Genomic DNA, 21,891 nt, shown 5'->3' on the forward strand with positions numbered 1-21,891 from the left:
CTCTGTGGACTGAGGCTTTGATACTTTCACAGTATTAATATAGAACCTAGAGCTGCTTTATAATCACACTACACATGGACATCTACCTTTATACTGTATGGAGCTTTAACACAAACATCTACCTTTATACTGTATGGAGCTTTAACACAAACATCTACCTTTATACTGTATGGAGCTTTAACACAAACATCTACCTTTATACTGTATGGAGCTTTAATACAAACATCTACCTTTATACTGTATGGAGCTTTAACACAAACATCTACCTTTATACTGTATGGAGCTTTAATACAAACATCTACCTTTATACTGTATGGAGCTTTAACACAAACATCTACCTTTATAATTCATACTGTTTACACTTCTTGTAACTTCTTGTTCTAGTTAAATTTTCCAATATTTTTCATTTTGATAAAATCAAATTTATATTTGTGCAAAACATTTAGAGAGAAAACTAATGTGAGTGAACATTTGTCTCAATTTTCTCCGTGTTATTCAACGCTCTGCAGCTCCTTCAATATGACTAGATAGATGATTTCCGCCCGCCCACACACACACACACACACACACACACACACACACACACACACACAGTCCTGCTGTTCAGGCATCTGGACTGAGTCGTTACCTGCAGGGGCAGATGAAGTATTTGCCTCCACATCTACAGGGCAACAGTTCGGCCTAATCGCCCCCCGCTGGGCAGATACCAGACCTCCCATCCACCTCGGTTAACGATGATCACACAAACACACATACAGAGACACACACGTTGTCCAGGTTGTGTTGTATTTTTTTTTTATTGAGACGACTTTTACTGAAACTTGGTGAAATGTGATGAAGCTGTTAGACGTCAGAGCGGCTCCTCGTCCTTCAGACGGATCATTAGTGAGAGCGACGTGGCCTCGGTGAGGAAGAAGGGAAACAGACGAGCAGCTGATCTGTTCTCACCTCATCACACCTAATGAATGAATGAATGAGTGTTTATTTCGATCACAGCATCAAAATTTAAACAAAATTTAAACAAAAAAGAAGACTCTGATGATGATGATGATGATGATGATGATGAGGTGGAATCAATATCACTTAACTCACTCACTCATCTGAGAGAAGAACTTCACCAGAACTAATAAAGAGACAGTGCCAAATAATGATAATAATAATATTAATAATAATTCTAATCATCATCTTCTCTGTAGGTGAAAAATTAAAGCTCCATGTTTATTTCTTCTTTCTTCTTTCCTTCTATTTTGAAGGGTTCATCTAAAAAACTAAAAAAAGTTTTCCATCTCCTCTCTCAGCTTCTCTCTGGAGCTCTAGAGAGGAGGCGGCTCTGAGCCTCTCTTCTGATTGGCTGACTGTTTTCTAAAGTGATCCAATAATAAAAACAGAGCAGATTTCAGAATAAAACACTCAGAGAAACCAAATCCTGCAAAGTTGTTAGATGGATGGTGTTGTCCAGGTGGTGAGGGGGCGGGGCTTAGTTGTGACATCACAAAGTGACAGGAAGTCCTGACGGCTGGTTTTAAGGCTCAATGGAACTCCTCTTCCTCCTCTTCCTCCTCCTTCTCTTCTTCTTCTTTCTCCCCTTCCTTCTCCTTATCTTCTTCCTCTTCTTTGTCTTCTCCTCGTCCTCTTTCTTTCTTCCTTCTGTCCTCTTCCTCTTTGTCTTCTCCCTATTCTTCCTCTTCCTTTCCTCTTCCTCTCCCTCCTCCTTCTCTCCCTCTTCCTCCTCCTCTGTCTCTCTGCTCTTTCTCCTCGTCCTCTTACTTCTGTCCTTCTCCTCTTCTTTCTCCTTTTCCTCTTCCTCCTCTTCCTTATCTCCTTCCTTTTCCTCTCCCTACTCCTCCTCCTCTTTATCTTCCACTTCCACTTCCTCCTCCTTGTCCTCCTTCTCTTCTCCCTTTTCTTTATCTTCCTTCTCTCCCTCTCCCTCCTCCTCCTCTGTCTCTCTGCTCTTTCTCCTCCATGTTTGTTCCTCCTGTGGCCCGTTCATTATCGTCTCCATCCGAACACAGACTGAGTCCACTGGGTGTCTCCTTCATCTCCTCCTCCTCCTCCTCCTCCTCTTCCTCCTCCTCCTCTTCCTCTCTTCCTCCTCTGACTTTGATGTTCAGCCTCTGGATGTTGACTTTGGAGAACTGTGGACTTTTATGTGTAAACCTTCTTTAATCCTCTTCCTCCTCTTCCTCCTCTTCCTCCTCTTCCTGATCTCAGGTGTTCTCACTGTAAATATGAGTTTTCTCTTCATTAACTCGTCTTGTTTGTTTTCTTTTTGTGCTTTTCTTCTCTTTTCTTCTCTGCCTCCATCTTGGAAGTTGTTTCTATGCTAATGAGCCTCGGTGTGATAGTCAAACTCTATTTTCCCTTTTTAAAACCTCGTCAGCCGTCTGATGAGGCTGCTGAGACGCTGAGACGCTGAGACGCCGGCCGAGGGAATGAAAGCGTCGGACGTGACCGCTGGAACCGCCGCCTGCTGCATTAAACATCAGATGCCACTTTGGTGTTGAAGCTTCTTCTTCTGAGCAGCAGCAGAGGCAGCGGCAGCGGCGGCTCGTTCCCCAGAGGATGAGGAGGACTTCCTCTGGACCCACATAAATTAACATGCCATCATCATGTACGTGTTAATGAGCGGCGGCGGCGGCGGCGGCCTCGGCCTCAGAAGTCGCGATGAAAGAGACGCGACGCACAGATCTGAACAACGTTGATCATCTCACACGTGATTGGATGGGAAGACGATGTCAGAGTGATGTCATCTGGTCGTTATAGATAGATTTAGGTTTAGTCGTTCTATTCAAACTCACAGAGAAGATACGACTCCATCTGACAGAGTTTATATTAAAGGAATAGTTCACCAAAAAAATGTAATTCAGTCATTATTGCCTCCCCCTCATGCTGATGAATACTCCGGAGTAGTTTTTTATTCCTCAAAGTGCATCTGGAGACCCAGGAGGCCGGTTCCTAGTCCAACCAAAACTTTATATGAGAGTAATAATAGGGCCCGACACAAAAACGTCCATAAAACTACACAACAACCATTTAATATTCCTCCACACTGCTCGTCCACTGCAATCCAAGTGTCCTGAAGGGAGATAGTCCAGAGTTTACTGGAAACTACGTAATGTAGGACATTTTTACAGCCTAAACAGTCCTGGATTGAATTTTCCTAGTGCGCTCTTGCGTTCAAGCAATGCACGCGGACATGACTGGACTTACCTAAATGAGGTAGTTTCCAGTAAACTCTGGACTATCTCCCTTCAGGACACTTGGATTGCAGTGGACGAGCAGTGTGGAGGAATATTAAATGTTTTTTGTGTAGTTTTATGGACGTTTTTGAGTCGGGCCCTATTACTCTCATATAAAGTTTTATATTCCTCAAACCAACCATTTAATATTCCTCCATACTGCCTGTCCACTGCAATCCAAGTGTCCTGAAGGGAGATTTACTGGAAACAACGTCATATATCAGATATCCCTTCATTTTTTGGTGAACTATTCCTTTAAAGCTCCATACAGAACATCATACAGGCTGTCAGGACTTCCTGTCACTTTGTGATGTCACAACAAAGCAGTCACCCAACCCCTCACCAGCTGGACGACACCATCCAACAACAGCTTTGCAGGATTTGGTTTTGTCTGAGTGTTTTATTCTGAAATCTGCTCTATTTTTTAATTGGATCACTTCAGAAAACAGTCAGCCAATCAGAAGAGAGACTCAGAATCTCCTCCTCTCTCCTGATTGGCTGACACCGACCTGTTGTTACTAAAGCTCCAGAGAAAAACTGGAAAACTACACTGAGATGGTTTTTAGATCTTCTAATGGATCATCAGCCCTTCAAAATCAAAGACAGGATGAGAAGAAAATATGAAAATAATATTTAACGCAGCAACTTTGAAAACAAAAAAAAAGTTGTTAAAGTTTTTAAATAAAATCTGAAATAATCTTCATCATCATTTTCCACTGAGTTCAGTGTTTTTTTTGTTGTTGTTTTTTTCTTTCCATGAAAAAACAATAACTTCAGCCTCACCCCCCCCCCCCCCCCCCCCCTTCCTCAAACACTGTGATTATCCAGCGTCTGACAGGAGAACAACAAAACACTTAATAATAACTACACACTATTAATCATTATGTGTATATCATTAATAATGAAACATCTATTATGATATAAATGATCTAATTAACCACTGACGTCTCCTTAATAACTGGTTTGTCATTGATATAATACTTCATTTATAAAGTATATATATATGAATCCACAATGAAACACATCATAGATGAGTTTATTAACTCACTTAGTTAATTACAGACTAATCAGTGTGAATATAAATGATGAGTTAAGTCTGACCGTGGTGCATTCAGGGAACATGCGGTTGTTTGGGTCTTCTCGGAAAATTATAGTTCAACATCTGTATGATGATGATGATGATGATGATGAAGATGATGATGATGATGATGATGATGAAGGTGATGATGGCGTCCAAACTGACCCCCCCTGATGTTTCCTGACCTCCACTGTGACCAGTGAACGCCTCGTCAAACAGAGACGCGGCTTGACATTTATATCTTCTTTACAGCCGTGGATTAACGCTGGTGTGTGTGTGTGTGTGTGTGTGTGTGTGTGTGTGTGTGTGTGTGTGTGTGTCCGTTGTCTCAGCTGTAACAACGCTCATTAAGACTCCTCGCTCGTTTACGGCGCTGTTATTCATCATCAAATTTATTGTGTTTTTTTGTTTTTTTTTAAAGCTTTATAGTGCATTAATAATACCCTCCATCCATCTTCTCCATCTTCTTCCTCTTCTGCTGCTGCTGCTGCTGTCATGGCGACGGGCGCAGCATCCAGCAGCATCCAGCCGGACCGTTTTCATTTCCTCTTTTCTCCTCAGTTCACATCACACACGTCTGTCCTGTGATGATGGGATGTAAATCTGAGCCCTAATGGTTCTGTCACGTCTCAGTGTGGAAACGTAAAGAACACACACACACACACACACACACACACTTCATCTATTACTGTGTAATTGTTGGTGGAATGGTGGAATATAATGAAAATGTATAGGCTACTTATTTAACTGAGAAACCTGAGTAGTAAAATAGTAATAATATCATAGCTCAATGTATCAGAATCGTTAAAAACAAATATAAAGGTTGTTGGTTGAAACTCTTATATTTTGTGTAGGTCAGTTTAGTTTGTACTTTTCAATCATGCTGAACTTTGGTCTGTTTTTAAAACTGTGTGATGTGATTGTATCATGATGAAGACGGTTCTATAGAGGGATTATCAGTGCAGCAAGAGCCGCGATCATGTCTTGTTGTGCTGTTGGTCGCACTAATCGTTTTGATAAAATTAACAAAATACGCAAAATACGTTTTATAGAATAGCGTCAACTCGCACCCCTTTCAAGGCAACAAGAGAGAAAATAGTACATTGGCGATTAATTTGGAGCAATATAATGTGTTAGACACGTTGGTTTGAATGGTGATAAATGTTTACTACGACAACGACAGTGACTGAAGACGAGGTCACACAGTAATGGAAAGCAAGATGAGATTAACTAACGTTAAACTATATTATTTTAAATGAATACTCAGCCATGCAGGTGCAGTTCGCGGTCAGGATGCAGTTGTTCCAGACGTTAGACATGTCCGTCCTCAGTCCTCACAGCCACCGAGTTGTGTAATCGTGTGAGAGTTTGTTCTGAACATTATGGTCTGTTACAGAGCTGTAGGTTGGGATGCACGTTGTTGTTGTTTTTAACCGATAACCGACACTCGTTAACCGGTTAATAAAGGTTAATTGATACCATTAAAATGCTCTGAGCAAAATGATCCCCCTTTCTGAGATGATCATTGACGATGTTTTTTTTTTTTCGTTGTTATAAAATCTACAGTACGGAAGAGCATTAGGACCAACAACAGAATTTTATTTTTTTTAAGATTCTGAGATAAAAAGTCAGAAATTTTGACTTTTTATCTCAGAATCTTAAAAAGAAAATTTCTGTTGTTTGACCCTAATGCTCTTCTGTAGTTTAATACAGTCTATGTATAAAACACACTCTTTTATAGGTGATAACTGTTGTATTACGGTGACAACATCGCTTTGAGTAAACCATATCCATGGAGTAAACTTCAAGGTTACCGTGACAACCGGTTCTTTCTGCAGTCAGGTTGCGCACGCATCCGTCGGTAAACGAATAGGCTACTCCCTCTATATCTTTTTTTGCCGATAGTTGAAGGGAGCAGTGATGTTAACAAGCGCAGGATGAGTCATCAAACGTCTGAATCTGTTCTATAAAAGAAAAAAGAAAATAAAATACATCAATTTTGAAGTAAAAATACTAAAATATTGTTATAGTTTCACATAAATTTGTTAAAGTTGAGAGATAAATGAACAATTAACAGGTTTAAAGCTGGAAAATACAGTTTTCATTTCATAGAGTCTTTAAGTTTAAGTTTAGTGTTACAGTGACTCAGCGTCATGTTGATCTGAGAGAGGGTTCGATTCCTGTTGATGCACAGGACGAAGAACAGTGTGTGTGTGTGTGTGTGTGTGTGTGAGCGTGTTTCGGTGTGTGGGCTCTCTCTGGTTTGCAGGCAGTTGCCACGGTAACGGCGATGTCCAATGCTGCGTTGTGCAGCCCACGTCTCTCTCCTCCTCCTGTGTGTGTGTGTGTGTGTGTGTGTGTGTGTGTGTGTGTGTGTGTGTGTGTGTGTGTGTGTGTGTGTGTGTGTGTGTGTGGTTCTGTCAGATCAGAGACAAACACTCAGATCTGTTTCAGCTGTAGTTTTATTTCATCATTTAGTAGTTAAAGCTGCAGCCTCAAGGTTTGTTTTTATTCTGATATTTACTTACAGTTTTAAATCTGCAGCAGCACAGTCAGAGGTCAGAGACTCTGTGTCTGTAGAGATGTTCCTGCTTAGCCAATCAGAGGAGGCCGAGGTCATGGATGAGAGTTGTCACCTCTCACAAAGTGACAGGAAGTCCTGACGGTGTGTTTCTGAATACAGGCTCTATTTTTTACCAAATTTTAAATGTTGTGACCACACGGTGAACATCTTTTGTGTACACAAACCCTGTTTCCCACGGAGCTGAAAGGTGAAAGAAGCCCGTGTGTGGAAAGACGTCGCATCTCGGCTGTAGAATGGGTGTTATAGAAGAGAAACACACATTTCTTAAAGGGATAGTTCACCAAAAATTGAAATTTCACTCATTATATCTCCTCCCCCTCATGTGGACTAAGGGCTGGGAGAAGTTTCAGAGTCCTCCGTGGCTTCTCTGAGTTACAGGGGGTCTCGGCGTAGCAGTGCATGTCCATATGACGGTTGCAAATGGATACCAACTGTCTTCGTAACAAAAAGACACACCAAAAAACATCCAGATACCTCCATGCTGCTCGTATGTAATGTCCGTCTTGTATTGAAGCCCTGAAATGTGAAATTGTCCCGAAAAAAATTAAATAAGTCTATTTTTCAAGCTTGTTTTGTAGCAGAAGCTTCTCGAAGCTTCTCTTCCTGGTCCGTCCAAATTTGACAAACATTACACACGAGCAGCATGGAGGTATTTGGATGTTTTTTGGTGTGTCTTTTTGTTACGAAGACAGTTGGTATCCATTTGCAACCGTCATATGGACATGCACTGCTACGCCGAGACCCCCTGTAACTCAGAGAAGCCACGGAGGACTCTGAAACTTCTCCCAGCCCTTAGAATGAAAGTGAAATTTAAATTTTGGCTGAACTACCCCTTTAAATTAGTTCATTTAAATATAATTTTTTTTATGGAAAAGCAATGCTTGATGCAGTGGATGTGTTATATTTGAAAACATATACAGTAGCTTTTAATAAACATTCTCCATATCAAACCTTTAAAGTGGATGAAGCTCCACTGAGACGTTTTGTTGTTGTTGTTGTTGTGTTGACATGTTGTCGTTTTGAGCGGTGGAGGATGTTTGACTCTGTTCTTCTTCTGTCATCTGTTTTTTGTTGTTGTTGTTGTTTTTTTAAACTTTTCTTTACCTCTGCTCCCTGTTTGTGTTTTTCTGCAAACACCCAATAATTTCCCCACAGGGATCAATAAAGTCTCATCAGTTCTCTGGAAGCTGATGGATTTCTCTTTCTCCTTTCTCTGTTTCTCTCTTTTCTCTCTTTTCTCTCTTTTCTCTCTGTTTCTCTCCACCCTGCGCTGCTGCTGTTTCTGTCTTTAGTCCTCCTGGGTCAAGGAAGGAAGGAAGGAAGGACGAAGGGAAAGAAGGAAGGGAAAAAATATGGAAAGAAAGATGGATGGAGGGAACAGATTCATTCAAGGGAGGAAGAAGAAGGAATGAAGGAAGAAGGGAAAGAAGGGAGGAAAGAAGGATGGAAAGAAAGATGGAAGGAGGGAACAGATCAGGTCAATAAGATCAAAAGAGGAAGGAAGAAGAAATTAGGACAAAGGGAAGGAAGGAAGGGAAAAATGATTGTGGAAAGAAGGAAGGGAGAAAGCTGCTGCTGTTTCTTTCTTTAGTCCTCCTGGGTCAAGGAAGGAAGGAAGGAAGGAAGGAAGGAAGGAAGGAAGGAAGGAAGGAAGGAAGGAAGGAAGGAAGGAAGGACGGACGAAGGGAAGGAAGGAAGGAAAGAAAGAAGGAAGGAAGGAGGAAGGAACCAGATTGGGTCAATTGGGTCAAAAAGGAAGAAAGAAGTAAGGACGGAGGGAAAGAAGGAAGAGAGGGAAAAAGTATTGTGGAAAAAAGGATGGAAAGAAAGATGGAAGGAGGGAACAGATCAGGTCAATAAGATCAAACGAGGAAGGAAGAAGAAATGAGGACAAAGGGAAGGAAGGAAGGGAAAAAGGATTGTGGAAAGAAGGAAGGGAGAAAAAGGAAGAAAAGAAAGAAGGAAGGAGGAAGAGAACAGAAGAAGATTTTATCTCCTCAGAACGACTCTTCATTTCCTGCCAGAGGAGTTTTTTTTTTTTTCATTTATTTATTTTTTTCTTTTTGCGTCTTTAATTATTTTCATTTCTGTTTTCTGGCGGCGGCCATGTTGTAGAAAAACCTAGTGTGTGTGTGTGTGTGTGTGTGTGTGCAGCATGCTGGGCAGTAATTAAACCCAGAGAGAAATCAGACTTCTTCCTCTTCCTCTTCATCCTCCTCTTCCTGCTGCGTTCCTCTTTTTTCATCCCTCCCTCTTTTCCTCTCCTCCTCTCTCCATAAATCCCTGTTTCCTGAACTCATCTCCATCATGAGGAGTTTCCTCTTCACCTCCTCCTTTTCCTCTTCCTCCTGACGTCCTCCATTTTTCTTTCTTTATATTTTATAAACTACATTTATTCTTCACTTTTCACAGTTTTTTTTTCCACACAGAGAATGTGATGATTCATATAATCCACAGTGTCAGTGTTATAAATTAAAGTGGATTGTGAATAAATTATTTCTGCAGCGGTAAAGTGCTGCTGCTCCGTTAAATCAATAATAAAATATAAAAGTGTATAAAACTCTTTGTGTTTCTTCTCTCACTCTGGAGAAACTTCACTTTTTATTTTTAAAGGACATTTTAGCAAAAAAAAAAGTGAAAAATCAAACTCAACCGGCTCCTTGTGGTGTTGAGTTACGGCCGGGAGCCTTTATGATGTCACAGCGCCACCGTTGCCCTGAGTAACGGGCAGAAATGTGTTTTGTGAGGTCACATGACCTTTGTTCATCAGAGTTGAGTGAACTCGGATTTGAAGACGCTGCATCGAGGAGTTGTGAGGAGTCAGGGGGCGGAGTCAGGCGTTGCCAAGGTGACGACGGACTTGCTCCGAGCCTCAGGAGTCACAGAGGTGGCGGCCATCTTTGTTTAGAGACGATGAGTCGTTGTGTTTTAAATCAGCTGTAGAGGATGTCGTCCTCTTTGGTCTCGTTTTTCATTTCAAATGCATCTTTCTTCTTGTCTTTCATCTTCTTCTCCTTCTTTTCCTTCTTCTTTTCACTCTTTTTCTTCTTCTTGTCCTTCTTCTTTTCCTTCCTCTTCTTGTACTTCTCCTTGTCACCATTTTCCTTCTTTTTCTTTTGCTCCTTCTTCTCCTTCTTCTTTTCCCTCTTTTTCTTCTTCTTTTCCTCTCCTTCTTTTCCTTTTTCTTCCTTTCCCTCTTTTTTCTTATTTTCCATATTCTTTTATCTCCTCTTCTTGTACTTCTTCTTGTCCTTCTTTTCCTTCTTCTCTTTTTCCTCTTCTTTTTGTCTTGTCCTTTTTCTTTTCCTCCCTCTTCTTTACCTTCTTCTCCTTCTTTCCCTTCTTCTTCTTCTTTTCTTCCTCTTCTTGTCCTTTTTTTCCTTCTTTTCCCCTTTTTCTTCCTCCTCTTATCCTTCTTATTATTCTTCCTCTACTTCTTCTTATTTTCACTCTTTTTCTTCTTCTTGTCCTTTTTCTTTTCCTCCCTCTTCTTGTCCTTCATCATCTTCTTGTCACCTCTTCTTATTTTTCTTCCTTCAGTAGGTGAATGATGAGTTTTCGATCCTCTGCTCTTCTTCCTCCTCCTCCTCTTCCTCTTCCTCCTCCTCTTCTTCCTCCTCTCCTTCCTCCTCCTCCTCCTCCTCTTCTCTCCTGGAGGTCAACAGGGGTCGGGGAGTTTTATCCGTCTTTGACCTCTGAGTGACTTTTACTTTAAACCTGATGTCGTCGTCCTGACAACCAGTGTCTCGTTTCCAGACTCGTCTTTCTGTATCTCCTCCTCAGTTTTCCTGTGTGATGTTTTAATCGGAGCAGCTGGCGGCGTTCCGGCCGTCGCCACCTGCAGATCTCCCACCGACAGGAGGAAGAGATGCAAATGTGAATAAATAAAAAAGCAACAACCGAAAACAAACAAATTTAATTTTTTTTTTTTAAATCCGAGATAATTTCATTAAAATGGGAAAAGCAGAGTCGTGGGAGCGTCGATCAGAGTCCGGAGCCTCCAGAGGAGATGAGTCTGTGATGTTCAAACACGAGCCGTGACAAATCCTGACACGCTTTCATCCCTCACGAGGTCAGAACCAGCAGCAGCGTCTTTGATCGGGACATCAGACGCCATCAGCGCTCCGATGAAGGATTCCCACTGAAGACCGGCTCTGAAATCCTCCACACAATGAAGAAAAAAGGAAAAGTGCTCCTCAGAGATCCTCTTGAAGATTTAGTTTCCTGTCTGAAGATCTGAGAGAAGATGCTGAGGTCTGATGGGTCTAGATGTTTCCAGACCACACCTCGTCTCCGGATGGAGGCGGAGCTACAGGTGTGAAACTAATGCTTCCCATACATCAGAAGACTTGGAAGAGGTTTGGAAAAGACTCTTGGAAAACTATCATCACACACCTGCTCTCATCTAAAGACAAGTTGTAAAGTTTTTAGTCACAGCTGGAGATTTTACAAAGACTGTGAATCTTGCAGGGTCACTATTTACAAGACGACAACTATATTCTTTTAGTAGTTTTTTCCCATCATGCTCTGTTGTGATATACTGGAGAATTAAGTAAGTAAGTAAAGTAAGTAAGTAAATTCTTTATTGTCCCGATACGGGCAAATATTGTTGCAGCAGCTGCTAGACATTGAAAACAAGACACACCACAGGAGGACATAGAGGTAAAAAGCACAAACACAAAGCACACAGCACTGCTGTCAATGATAATGGCAAATAAAAAACAACAAAGCCACATAAAATCTATACAGAAGACAGATAAGAAACAACAATAAATCAAATTCTAAAATACATGAACAAACCTAGTAAGGCAATAAATAATTGCAAGAGTAGCCTACGACTGACTGTGTGGCTACCTCCTTTTCCCCACATTCAGGAGGGTGATAGCTGTCGGGTGAATGAGTGTATCTGTTGGTTTTGACTGAGGGAAGACTCATGTTGAACTTTCTGGACGTCCATGTTGATCGGGACCTTCAACTTTTTGCCGGTGTTTCCCGTTCGTCCATGCCGCTGTTGTGATTGTTTGTCTGCCAGGTTTCTGGTTTTGTTAGAGCTCGTCTATTGGTTGTTGATTGTGTTACGTCACCGCAAAGACTGAAAGACGCATTTGATATTGTCGTTAGGCCAAGACTAGGAAAAAACTGATCTAAAACAGCTCAGATTACCACTTTATGGCGCCGTGACTTCAGTAAAAATTTCTTCTGACTTTCAGTTTTTAGTATGTGACTGTGAAAATCTTTTGGTGTGAGCCCAGCATACAGTAACATTTTGTAAAACAAAATAAGACACAATTTCAGTTTGTTCCTTCATATGTAAATAACATAAACAAGTTGAGGTACCAAAACCAACAAAAAACACAAAAGCATAATCATACATATTGGAAAAGGAGTGAGAAGAAGCTGTGCTTATTGAATCCCACCCCTTTCCACAAATCATAAATAGATCCATTACTTGTCCCACTTCATTAATTGTTAGGGGAAAAAAGAGAAAATGAAAAAAGATAGGGTAAATAAAGATTTTAAAAAGGTAAGTACTTATAGTTCAGTTTTTTGTTAGAACACCATCTTCCAGAGTTATGTTTCTGTACTTTATTTTGAAATGCTCCGTGTTTGGACATTCCTTTAATTGAGCTCATGATGTTCTCTGAGAAAGGAGGACGAGGACGAGCTGATGATGTTTCATTGGTTGGACGTTCTTCCTTCATCTTATGAGCCACAGATCTCCTCATTAAAGGTTTCTATATTTAGACGTTTCACTTCAGTATCAGTCAGACAGGTCGCTACGCCGGCTGACTGCTGCAGGTCTGGTTCTGGTTCTGGTCCTGGACCAGGAGGTGTCAGGTCCTGGTCCCGGCCGTGGTTCTGGTTCTGGTGGCAGTTCCAGATCCAGATCCAGTTCCGGGTCCAGTCTTGTGGTGCATTCCAGGCAACCCGTAACTCGTGTTTTTCCGATATGGTTACCCGTTGGAACATACAGTCAAACTCGTAACTTCCCACCTGTGAACTCGTACTAGATCGATCTACTCCCAGTTTCCCAGTTGTAACTTGTAACTTGTCTGGAATGCTACAAACTCGTAACTGGTGATTTGAAGTTGTGACTTACGGGTTAAAAAGCCTGGAAAGCACCATTGGTCACAGTCCTGTTTCCATACCTGGTTCTGGTGGCAGTTCCGGATCCTGATTCCAGTCCCAGTTACTGTTCCGGTCCTGGTCCCAGTCGCGTTGGTCCTTAGCCCGGTTCTGGTTCCAGTCCCAGTCCCGGTCCCAACTCCAGTCCTGGTCCTTGTCTTGATGGTCCTAGTTCTGTCTCGGTTCTGGTTCTGGTTCTGTCCCAGTACCAGCATCTGGACCCTTTCAGACTCTTCCAGCTGACGCCAGTTCAGTCGTTGAGAGTTCAGGACCTGAGGAGAAGAACTGGTCCCTCACTTAATTGTGTCCCCAGAAGCACTTATTTTCTGAACTTAGTCGCACGTTGCGTCTTTTCATGTCTCGGCAATGGCTCAGGTGGTAGATCAGAGGGTTGGCGGTTCGAATCCCGCTCTGTCCCCGGTTGCTTGGGGAAGACACCTTACTCACCTTGCTCCTGATGGGTCGTGGTTCGCGCCTTGCATGGCAGCTTCCGCCGTCACTGTGTGAATGGGTGAATGTGATGTACTGTAAAGCGCTTTGGGTATCGTTACAGGTATAGTAAAGCGCTATATAAATACAGACCATTTGCCATTTGAACCTTCAAGGCCACCGTAGTCTGGTATTTGCTGGTACCTGAGCTGTGTGATGGGCGTTCAATCGGTCTGACAACGGAGATGAAACAATGTTGGAGACGATGAAGCCGCTGATTGAGTTTTGGTGATTGGCCAATGCTGAGTCATGATAGTTTTAAAGAACATGTATGTAATCATGACGGTGTTAAAACAGACAAACAGCAGCACATAGCGAACACAATGTTACAAGCAACAGGACTTCAAATGAGGCTGTTTTAGGGAGTTTGTCATGGCGAGTTCTGAAGGAGCTGACAGAGACTAGACTTTCCAAGTGCAGGGAGTTTTTTTGCAGTCGATTTCTCGATGATCGGTCTGTTTCCACCCCGGTGTTCCTTTGTTGTGTTGATCATCATCATCATATGTTGTTTTTGTTTTGTTCTTGTTGTGTCGGACTCAACATGAATGTGACCGGAGAAAGAAAAAAAAAAGGCAAGACGCAGCTTGTTTCCCTGTGGGAGCTGCGGCGTCTTCTCTCTGCTCTCTGCTTCTATGATTGCTTTAAACAAGGTCTTAAACTAGGCTGCAGATCTCCTTAATGAAGCTCCCGGGAGACTTCCCTCTCATTCTCCTCCGTCTCCTCTTCTCTTCTCCTTCTTCTCTCCTTCTCTGTTCTGCCTCCTTTTCTTCTGATAAAGTGTGGAGCGACTGACTGGGTTGTGGGCTAACGGCCCGGCTCCCCCCTCCCCCCTCCGGGCACCGGGGTTGACAGTTAAAGCCTATTTGCCATTTATGAATTCACAACTCTGCCGTGTAGCAGCACCAGCAGCAGCAGCAGCCGAGGCCGAGCCTGTAAAGAGCCTCTGAATAAATAAGCTGTCACCCCCGGGAGGACGAGGAGCGAGCGAGCGCCGACTGATGAAAACTGTTTTCCAAACTTGTGACAGGACATGAAAGGAAACGTGCTCCACCAGCGCTTTTCAGGAAAAAGAAAGAGAGCGAGAGAAAAAAAAAATCAACCCAACCTCTGATCGTCCTCCCGTGTCGTCGGTTCAACAACACTTTTTTCCGTTTACTGTTTTGCGAATGCCCTCAATGCATTTCCCAGAATTCCCTTCAAGTGCGGCCCCGAGAGCAGAGGTGAGACCTCGGCGCTTTTAGCTCCGATTTAATGTGCAGAGAGAGTTCCCAGTCGGATACGAAGTGAGAGACTCGTTTTTATTTAAAGCTCAGCCTGTCATGTTGCTGCATCCCGTCCTGTCCCGTCCTGTCCCGGTCGGTCTCAGTCCTCCTCTCGCTCGCTGTCTTCGTCTGGAACAAAATGGCGGCCGGAGACAGGAGGAGTCGTTGCATTTTGATTGCATTTGGATCTGACAAGAAGAACCTGACGTTAAACCGTTAATATTTCACATGGCTGCAGAACGTTGTCTGAATGTTAGCCAGCTCCTCGTAGGGAACACCGACTCCAGCCAGAAACTCCTCAACGCAGCCAGAAACAGAGAGATAGAGATGGAGAGATGGAGAGTGTCTTCAGAAGTCGACTCCAACAGTTTAAGTGAAAGTGAGTCGAGTGTTTGATGGGAGTTGAGAGCAGGAGACAGATGGTCGGAGGAGGAGGAGGTTCTTCTTCAATTAGACCTTAAAAACACAAAGTTCCTCTCAGGAGTGGAGAAGGTGAGGAGACGTCAGGTTGTTTTTTACCAAACTGCCGGATGGATTTCTTCAGGAGTTAGTGTATCCGTCCGGTTTCATCCGTCCAGTAGAAGCAGGACGGAATAAAACCTCAGACTTTTATGAGGTTTCATGAGTTCAGTTTTAAAGGTTCTGCTGTTCTGTTTCACTTCCTGTTTGTGCCTCAAAATGGCCGAGACGAGTTTAGTTTGTCTCAATGGTTCATGTGTTTTAGTGAAGACAGTAAAGACGCTGCAGCTTGATTGGTTGTGTTAAAACAAGATCAAGACATCCTGATCCGAATTCCTAAATTCAATCCTGATCCCCATCCCCATTCTGATCCCAATCCCTTTCTTAGATCCTCATACATCCTGATGCGTATTCCGATCCCGTCCCTGATCCCAGTTCTGATCCCCATTCCGATCCTGATTTGTTCCCTGATCCTTCTCCCAATCTCGTTGTTCCTGATCCTGATCCTTATTCTGATCCTTATCCACATTTTGATCCTGATCCCAATCCTGTTCCAGACCCTGATCCTGATCATAATCTTGATCCAGATCCTAAACCAAATCCTGATCCTTATCCACATTTTGATCCTGATTTATATCCTGATCCCGATCTCTCTGTTCGTCCCAATCCCACTCTTGATATTGTTATTTATCCAGATCCTAAACCCAGTCTTAGCCTTATTCTGAACCTTATTCCGATCCCGACTCTGATCCCAATTCTGATCTTCATTCTTATCCTGGTCCCAATCCCCCATTCACTCTGATTTATTCCCCGATCCTTCTCCCGATCTCGTTCCTGATCCTTATCCACATTTTGATCTTGACTGATCCCGATCTCTCTGTTAGTCCCACTCTTGATACTTATTGTTTCAGATCCTGAACCCAATCCTGACCCTGATCCTCGTCCTTGTCCCAATTGTGATCCTGATCCCGGTCTTTATCCCTACTCTGATCCTGATTGATATTCACATCTCGATCCTGATCTAGACCAGCTTGCTTTGCTTCCTGTAAATTAACAGTAGATGAAAATACCATCGTATCCACACCTTTATACTCGGTACCTCTCGTTGTTGTTGTTTGTTTGTTTTCTCTCCTGTCGTCGTGGTGACCTCGTTTCCTGTGATGTGAACATGTGTTTCTTTTCCACACCTGTGCTGATGACTGTTAACACCTTCCCTCTGACCTCTGACCTCTGACCTCTGGCTGTAAACAACCCACCGCTCTGTTTCTGTTTCTAATGAGGTCAAACGTCGGAACGCTGCTGTGTCGTCAGGGGAAACAAACATATTTACACGCTAACGGTTAAAATCAGCTTGTTATCGACACAGCTGGTGTTGCTTCAGGGTTTTGTTAGAAAATCAGCAGCGTGCAACAAACTTCCACGTATCGTTTCTTAAATTAGCAGCAGGAGGAGGAGGAGGAGGAAACAGAGACCTGATGGGAATCTGTGGAGGCTGCGACGGCTTCACTTCAATCTGTTCCCTTCCTCCATCCTTCCTTCTTTCCTTCCTTTCTCTCTTCCTTCTTTCCACAATCCTTTTTTCCATTACTTCCTTCCTTCCTTCCTTCCTTCCTTCGTCCTTACTTCTTCTTCCTTCCTCTTTTTGATCCAATTGACCCGATCCGTTCCCTATACCTCCATCGTTCTTTCCTTCCCTTTACCCTTCCTTCTTTCCTCCCTTCTTCCTTCCTTGAACAAATCTGTTTCCTCCCTCCATCTTTCCTTCCTTTTTCCCTCCCTTCTTTCTACAGTCCCTTTTCCCTCCCTTCCTTCCTTCTTTCCCTTTGTCCTTCCTTGACTGAATCTGTTCTCTCCCTCCATCTTTCTTTCCATCCCTTTTCCCTTCCTTCTTTCCTCCCTTCGTCCTTCTTTGACTGAATCTGTTCCCTCCCTCCATCTTTCCTTCCTTTTTCCCTCCCTTCCTTCCCTTCGTCCTTACTTCTTCCTTCCTTTTTGACCCAATCTGTTCCCTCCCTCCCTCCATCTATCTTTCCTTCCTTTTTCCCTTCCTTCTTTCCTCCCATCTTTCCCTTCATCCTTCCTGCCTTCATTCCTTCCTTCTTTCCATTCGTCTTTCCTCCCTTCCTTTTTGACCCAATCTGTTCCCTCCCTCCCTCCATCTATCTTTCCTTCCCTTTTCCCTCCCTTCTTTCCTCCCATTATCATCATTATTATCCATATTTGTCTTTCCTTCCTTCCTTCCTTCCTTCCTTCCTTCCTTCCTTCTATCCCTTTATCCTTCCTTCCTGTCTTCTTTCCCTTTGTCCTTCCTTCCTTCCTTCCTTCCTTCCTTCCTTCCTTCCTTCCTGTCTTCTTTCCCTTTGTCCTTCCTTCCTTACTAACTAACTAACTAACTAACTAACTTCCTTCCTTCCTTCCTTCCTCCTTTCTTTCCCTTCGTCCTTCCTTCCTTCCTTCCTTCCTTCTATCCCTTTATCCTTCCTTCCTGTCTTCTTTCCCTTTGTACTTCCTTCCTTCCTTCCTTCCTTCTTTCATTCCTTCCTAACTAACTAACTAACTAACTAACTAACTAACTAACTAACTAACTAACTAACTAACTAACTAACTAACTAACTAACTAACTAACTAACTAACTAACTAACTTCCTTCCTTCCTTCCTTCCTTCCTTCCTTCCTTCCTTCCTTCCTTCCTTCATTGACCCAAACAAGCTGCTGTGGTTCAGTTGGGATTTGACTTCATGCTGTTTCTTTGACACCAGTTCAAACCGGAGCATTGAACGAGGTGTTTTTTTTAAATCCTTTCCTCGGTAACGTAGTGATTCACAGACCGGAGGCGGGTGATGTGTCCTCACCTCGGTAACCTCGGTAACCTCCAGCGTGGAGGCCGTCGGCTCGGCCGCTGCACCGACGTGGGAGAACTATTGATCAGCAGAGTTAATTGTTCCAGTTATCTGCTGCTCCTGAAGCTGCTCCCTGAGGGCAGTTATCTGCCCCGGGGGGGGAACGGAGGAGATCAAGATCATCAGTGCTCACATCTCTTCTCCTCCGCTCGGCCGCCGCTGCTCCTCCAACAACACAACACACCGCCGCCTACACACTGTATACACTGCAAAAACTCAAAAACTTTCCAAGAATATCTGTCAAAATGTCTCAACTAATGTCTCAACTTCTCAAAACTAATCTCTTTCCACTTAAAATCAAAAGCAAGTTTTTTGTGCTTGTAATAAGGAAGAAAAACTTGCTCCACTATCAGATTATTTCAAGTGAAAATCTGCTTGAAAGAAGTAGAAAAGTGTCTAAAAACAAGCTGCTTTTTAATGTGATGAGTCTTATTTTAAGTAGAATGAGATTTGTTTTCTTGGTGAGATGTTGAGTTTTTGCAGTGTATGAGCTGCATCACAAGGCTGAACGCAGCATGTTGACCAGGAGGAGGTGTCAGGAGGAGGAGGAGGAGGAGGAGGAGGAAGGAGGAGGTCCTGCTGATGGAGCTCAGCCTCGTTATTCTCACTGTGATCGTTTCAATACCATTGATTTCATGTCCGTGTCGCCTGTCAGTCTCTCTCAGGAAATAATTGATTGTCTTTTTCTAAATGTCCTCATGCGCTCGGCTGAGTGTAGACACAGGTGGAGGTGGAGGTTGGCCATCTTATGAAATTAAGCCCTAGTCCACATGAACACGGGTATTTTTAAAACTTTTCTCGCCCCCGGTTAAAAAAAATTCCTGTCCACACCACCAGTGTCATAAAAAAATAACTCTGTCCACATGAAACCGCAAAATCCGCCTCAAACAATGTCATGCACATGCCAAAGCAGTAGGTGGTGATAGCACTCCTAACAGGAAGGCCATTTTAGCCAATCACAACGCTGGAAAATTCATACCGGGAAAACAACAATGGCTATGCTAAATGCTAAAGGCTAAATAGCACCAGGTAACAGCAACTCTGTCAGCTGGTCACGTCTAGAGCTCCACAAGTCTCCATGGATACAACTTACTGTTTACCCTCGCACAGTGTGACGTCAAACAATGTCGACAAGAAAGAAATTGCGGTTTTCCTCGGTTTTCCTGTCCACACATGAAGCTGAAACCGGACTTTTCTAAAAAAGTTCACCCTGGACTCTGGTTACAAAAAACTCCTGTTTCAGGAGCCAGAACTGTGGTTACATGTGGGGATAAAAGGTCAAACCGTGCAGAGACACACATGGTTTCAAAAATACCCGCGTTCGTGTGGTCGGCCCCCAAATGATTCTGGTTCCGATTCCTATTCCATGTTTCGATTCCGGTTCCTAACGATTCTCAAATCTGATTTCTTTAAGCACAGTTTGGATGGTCTAAATGAGGGAGCACCTGAATTCTTTTCCCCCAAGAATTAGATTTTATTTGTTGCGCTGGTAGACTATAGGGGTGGGGGTAGGGCTCTTAAATGTAGGAAGCTATGCATTATAATAAATACATATTACATTTATTTAAATGACCTCACAATAACAAAATATATAGGCTAGGCTACACTTTGTGATGAATAAAACACCAGTTCTTGGGTGCTATGGGATATTACCAACTCCTTCTTTCTTGTTTTACCGACGGTCGGCGCAAATGAAAATTGTTTATGTATTGTTTAGGGGAACTGGAATTAAAACTTCTTAATGATTCCAAGTTAGAATCGGTTCCATTGGATTCTCAGAGCCCAACCCTGGTGCAGGTGGAGGTGATGATCTGTTTTAGCTGCTGTTTAATCCGTCTGTCGTTTTAAATCCTGACTAGAAGTTGTTGGGTCGTGTGTTCAGGTGTTGACTCCAGATTCTGGTTCTGGTGTTGCTTTAAGGTCCTGAAAACCTGCAGCTTGTTTTTATTTCCTGTCATTTTATATCCAACCTCACATAAACTCCCATTTCCTCGGCGGGTAAAGAGACGATCTGACTCATTCTCATTAACATCAGTTTGAATCATTTGGATTCAAAAGCTTCAGCGATGAGAGGATTATTTTAAACTGCGGTTCATCCAGGTGTCAGCGTGCGTTGGTTTATTTGCTCTATTTCATCTATAATGTAGGAGGTAAAGAACTGAACGGGGATTCTGACTGTGAACACGTGCAAACAGAGGAGATTTAAAAGCTCTGTGTTCTCTCTGCAACACGTCAGACTGAAGCAGCAGCAGCTCCATTATTAACCAGGTGTGTTATTCTCTGTATAACTCACACGCTGAGTTCATGTCGTTACATTTTTAATGACAAATGTCAAAGCTCATATTTGCAGCTGCTGCTTCTCTCACTTTAAAAACTCTCCTGCAGCTCCTCTCGTGTCTTTGTCCCGGACGTTTATAATCTTCATAATCTTTCATTCTGAGGATGAGGGATTTGTTTTAGTTGCCACGGCGATGTGGGGCGGACGGCCGGTGTCAGACCTCCAGCCAGCGGTGATTTATCTCACCCTTGTTCTTTTTAAATCCTCCAGCGAGGGACGAGCCGACCTCTGACCCCGTGTCTCTCCTTTACCTTCACTCTCTTTATTGGTGCCGCTCCTCCTGCTGCTCCTCGCACTCCTGCCAACGACTCAAGTAATTAACATAAAACACTGTAAAAAAAGAACAACAGACAGTTCCCATCAGCCTCAGCTGCTCTTCTTAGTGCTAATTAGCAAATGCTAACATATTAGCATGCTTAAATAAGATGATGAACACCTGCTAAAAAAAAATCAGCATATTAGTACGCTAACATTAGTAGGAAACATTATAATACGATTCTCTTATTATTAGGGGTGTGACGAGATCTCGTTCCACGTAGTCTGAGTAGTGAAATGGCACTGGGGGGTACTTAAAAAAATCCTAGAGGAAACACTGCACATAATATTGTTTGCACTTGAAAAAAAGAAATAAATATTTAATTTAATTTTATTTATTTTATTTTAACTTTTATAAGTTTTAGTTTTAGTTTCAATTTGTGGGAGAAGAAGTTAAAAGCTCATGCTTACATCTTGCATGTAAACGGTTATAATAAAACATTTCAAAATGCATGTGCAACTCGGTTAAATAAAAGTCTGTTGGTTCAGTCATATATTTTGTCATTGTAGTTTTCTTAAAATCTCGTCTCGTTCTCGTGAACCCAAACTCGTGTCTCGTCTCGTGAGATGAGTGTATCGTCACACCCCTACTTATTATTCAATTATTAAAAATCACAATAATCACAGACTCAAACCACAATAACATCAATGTCACTTTCATCCTCACTAGATGTTTAACATTGTTTACATCTCATCGATTTATATTTACTAGGGCTGTCAAACGATTAATTTTTCTAATCGCGATTAATCGCATTTTTTCCATAGTTAACTCGCGATTAATCTCTATTAAAAATATTATATATGGCGCTTTGGACTTTCAACACTCCAAAGTGTTATAATCTCTAGACAAGCAACTTTTAGACCAGACCTAGTAGGCCTACCTAATCATAACACATGATGCATGAAACTCACACAGAATTGAAACGAATTGCATCCAGTGGAAATTGCCCTTTACTTTGCTACACCTCTGCCTGGCCATGTGCATTTGTTGACAACAAAGCCGTCAAAAAATCAATGGATGGAGCTGTGGATATATGTTAGACTGTGTATATTTGTGTAGCAACCAACTTGAAGGTGCTTTACCGCCACCTACTGGACT

The 21,891-nt window shown here is 42.6% G+C and overlaps 1 protein-coding gene across 3 annotated transcripts in view; it reads left to right on the forward strand.

Annotated features, from left to right (window-relative positions):
- The window catches only part of immp2l (inner mitochondrial membrane peptidase subunit 2), a 167,980-nt gene that overhangs the window by 74,402 nt on the left and 71,687 nt on the right, over positions 1–21,891 (forward strand). The gene's annotated exons all lie outside the window — the stretch shown is intronic.

This window comes from Trachurus trachurus (genome assembly GCF_905171665.1).
Source record: "Trachurus trachurus genome assembly, chromosome: 6".
In the NCBI taxonomy this organism is placed as follows: domain Eukaryota; kingdom Metazoa; phylum Chordata; class Actinopteri; order Carangiformes; family Carangidae; genus Trachurus; species Trachurus trachurus.